We start from the raw sequence: 4,463 nt of genomic DNA on the forward strand, positions 1-4,463 counted from the left end.
TTTTTTATGAATTTTTATTCTGATTTTTTAATCCTTTTTTATGAATATTGAAGTTCTATTTTTAAAAGTTGAATTTCTTGTTATTTTATTTTTGAACTTCTTGTTTCCATTCTTTAATAACGAGGAAAAATCTGAGTTATCTATAATCACCGAACTTCTCCATCTTTTTAATATGGACATCCTGGTTTTATTTCCTAATTTATTTTATGAAATTTTGAAGCACTCTAATTTTAAAGTTGAACTTCTTGTTATTTTGTTTTTGAACTTCTTGCTTCCATTCTTTAATAACGAGGAAAATCTGAGTTTTCTATAATCATCGAACTTCTCCATCTTTTTAATATGGACTTCCTGGTTTTTTCCTTAATCCTTATGAATAAAAATATTTTAAGACACCAAAACAACATTTGTTGTGTGTGTTTTTGCGTTGGTTTGGACATCAACCTGCGTCATCTTCAGAAATTGAACTTCTCCTTTTCTTTTTGTTTTCTGTAAATGTTGGTTTACACGTTGAACTGTGTCATCTTTAGAAATTGAACTTCTCCCTTTCTTTTTGTTTTCTTGCATGTTTAAATTTATTTTGAACTTGCTGAGATAACACACTTGACCTTGTCGAACACAATATTTTAACCTTCACAAAACATAAATTAAAGCCAAAATTTTGACCTACAGAGCATGTACAATTTTCTCCACTTTTTCAAGAATAAATGCTGAATTGCCCCGTTAGTTTGACATGAACTTCTGCTGCCCATTTTCAAACGTCAGTTTGATTTTTCTTTTTCAAAAACACATTGAGCTTTTTATTATGTTTTGTGGCAAGTAGCACGATCATTTTTGTGTTCCTGTAGAAAAGCATTTGTGTTCGTCCTACTACTAGTTTTTCACTTGACCTATGGAGAGTGGCAAAGATCAGCACATGAGACTATGGAGAGAAAGAAAGAGCTTCAGCCACACATCGGCACATGCCCAAAAGCTACATGCACACCGAGTCGGAGTAGGAGATCACTGTTGGCTTTTGAGGTAGCTGGCTGCTGGAGTTGAATGGCATCGAGGGGCTGCAACGAACTACTGCACCGCCTGCTCGAGCCACCTCCGCGCGACCTCCCATTAAGTTCTGTGCAGTTCAATCAGTCGAGACGGTTAGGTTCAGTTAACAAAACTGCAGAAAGAAGACAAGAAATGCATCAGTTCTGTACAGAAGAAACACGAAATCCGGCAACCACTAGTCGAGGTCGGCAACATCCGCTGCTAGATCTTATTCCTTTCTTATGCCTCACTGAATTTCACATGTCCAAATGGACTTCACTACACTGTCTCATCTTCATCATAAACCTCGTACATCTAAACCCAAAAGACTAATCGACCATAACAGTGGTGTGTCGTCACCGGAAACAGAGGAGGCAGAGTGGTGTGTCCTTGTCGTCACTGCAACACACACAATGAGGCATCTTAGTCAAGTTAAAATACCCCTTTAGTACCCTGCTAGCCATGTTTGTAGCGAACACTGCACCCTACTAAATTGGTTCATCAACACATTAGCTTGCTGACCTACTATTTTTATTGCACAGATTCATAAGCATCACCTACTATTTTTTTCAATGCACAAATTTGGTTAATTAACACATTGGCTGCTGAAAATCAAACATTTGGACTGTAGTGGCGCCATATGATTCAGAAAGTAAGATTTTGTTTAAGATGTGTGCACACGCACGACAACTTGCCATGACAGTGGAAGATGAGTTGCACTAGCATTAATCAAGTTGGCCTACTGAAAATTGACACAGTGGAGCAGCCGTGCTAATTACTGCTAAAAATTGTTAGCCATACTAATTACTAAATGGTCAAGCACAGTCGACCATGTGCAACAGTACTATTTCTTTAGTGGAATATAAACACAAGCAGCTTAGAGGCATACTTTTGGTTCTTACTGGATGACCTACAGAGCATGTAGAGAAAGATCTAGGGAAAGGACTAATCAATATTGAGCTTGAGCGACCATCTCAACAATAAATCCAAAAGTGGCAGCAACATATATATCGCGACGCTGCACCTCAAGGGAGACCACACCCTCATGTTGAATAGCATCCCAGCAACAGCGAGATCATCACCAGCTCAAAGACCGACTATCTTCCTCGTAAATGGCGACAAGCACCAGGATCAACACCTACAGGAAAGAGGTGGACGATCAGAGGCATAACAACAAGCTCAGCTTCATAGCTCAATTTTCTTCCCATGGACCGCTATTTGAAATCAAGACAACTATGTTTATAGCTTCAAAGATAGCTTCAAGCAATCCCCTTGAAATGAAAGTGAACCAAGTAGTAGTAACACTCCAACACCCCACCAATGCCAAACAATTCCTAACCTTTTTTGTACTAACCAAAACCTATTTTTTATTTTTTTATCTGTTCATTTTTTATCAGTAAGACACATTCTTCCCAAAATCCAATGACTGAACTCTCCAGACTATAATATTTGAACTTCCAAAGAATTCCTAATCTATTTAGTACTGACCCAAAAATACGTACTTATTTTAGGTGCATGGAAACGGAGAAGTTCACACTTATATTGCAAAAAAATCTTTTTTTAGAGTGGACACTTATAAGACGTGGAGCATCAGACAAAAAATACCAATGGTTTGTGGCTGCTTGAACTACAACAAGAATCAAACAGGGGGATGAATCTACATGAGATATTTTTGTAGCATGTTCAGTACGTGGAGATCCCAGTATACATAAATCTTTTTAGGAAAATGGCAACTCGCGACATGTGGAAACAAAAGCAAAGTCGTAGCTGAATGCATGCCACCTTGTTAGCCACATATACAGGCAAGCTAAAGATGAAGTAGCTAACAAATTAGAACTTTGAACGACAAAAAGTTAACAGGAAATTGCTCTCACAAGAATTCTCCCTTACCGGATTCAGCAGAAGTTGAACTGGATGGTGGGGAGCAGGATCCGGGGTGCTGTGTTCATGAACGGCCGTCGGGTCCATCGTTGAAAGGCCCAGGGCTGCATAGTTGAATGGCTCCGGGCTGCGTAGGGATAACTCAGGGTGGTGATGCAGATCTAGTCAGGGAGAGGGTGCTCTCCACTGACCTGAAGAAAATGCGCTGAAGTAAAAAACACACACGCAGGGATACTTGCAGCCAGATGTCCACCCGCACAAAATTTCAGTAACAATAACAACATCCAAAAGCAATTTGCTGAATCATGTTGCTGCAACTTCTCTAAGAAATAGAGTGTCCAGTGATCATGTGAGTATACAGGGGAAGTTGGACTTCTCCACACCTCGTCCCTCCTAGAGCTGGTCGATCGACATTTGAAGATAGAATCAGTGATCTTCTGAACATAAACCAGAGTACGTAATTTCTAGCAAGATGAAAACAGCAAATGCTTCACATTGCTCTGGACCTATTGCCCATTCAGGCGAGTATTCATTCAGAACTTCAGATTATCGGATCAAAGATGTGAAAAATAATAATAACAAGCTAATTGATCGATTGATTACGTACTGGTAGGCTGGTAGCTGAGCTCCTTCTTGTTGGAGTAGAGCCCGCAAGGATGGTTGTGGAACGTGACCTCATGCCCGGCGCGGCCGACGTACGGCATGTACTCATCAACGACGAGTTGGCGGTGTCGCTCGTAGAACCTGAGGCGGCAGCACCGCCCTGATGCCCGCCACGTCGTCTTCTCCTCCGCCACCGTCGACCACGACATGGTGACACCCTTGAAGTCGTCTGCCACCTTCTGCCCCTCCCGGAGGCTGAGCACGAAGCCGTGGCCCTCTGTAGCGCCCTCCGCACGGAGCACCTGCGCCTCCTGCGAGCACACCGTGCTCAGATACGCTAGCATTTTCGCGTACGCGTCGCTCGACTTCACGTTGCCCGAATAGAGTACACGGGCGGGCTTGAGCACGGGATGCGGGCGAAGCTTGGGGGCATGGTTGCGGCGGCGGGACGGGGGACGACACAGCGGCGGGTTGTGGGACGCAGGGCGGCGCGGCAGCGGGATGCGGGGCGGCAGCAGTGGATCGGGAGAAGTTCTTCGGCGGCGACGCGATGCCATGAGGAGGAGTGTGCAGAGGGGATGGGAGAGGGTAGGGGAGCAAGTCGTGGTAAGTGGGTGGGGTGGGTTTTTTCTTTAACCGATCGGGTGGGTTTCTCGGGAGTTCAGGAACGCCTCTTCGGGCCTATATAGGGCATGTCGTGATCCAAATAGTTATTCTAACACCGAGACAAACAAAAACTCCACCGCCCACCTACCCACCCCATGCACCACCACCCACCTCCACCTCCCGTCCTGCTCACCCCAAATCCCGGCCACCACCACCCCGAATCCTCCACCTCCCGCCCAGAGCGGCCCTCCTCCCACCTGGCGTCGCCCCACCTCCTCCTCCTCCCACCCGGCGCGACCCTCCTCCCACTTGGCGCCGCCCCGCCTCGTCCTCTAGCTCGGCGCGGTCCT

The sequence above is a fragment of the Triticum dicoccoides genome, chromosome 7A, assembly GCF_002162155.2.
Source record: "Triticum dicoccoides isolate Atlit2015 ecotype Zavitan chromosome 7A, WEW_v2.0, whole genome shotgun sequence".
NCBI classification, from domain to species: Eukaryota; Viridiplantae; Streptophyta; class Magnoliopsida; order Poales; family Poaceae; genus Triticum; species Triticum dicoccoides.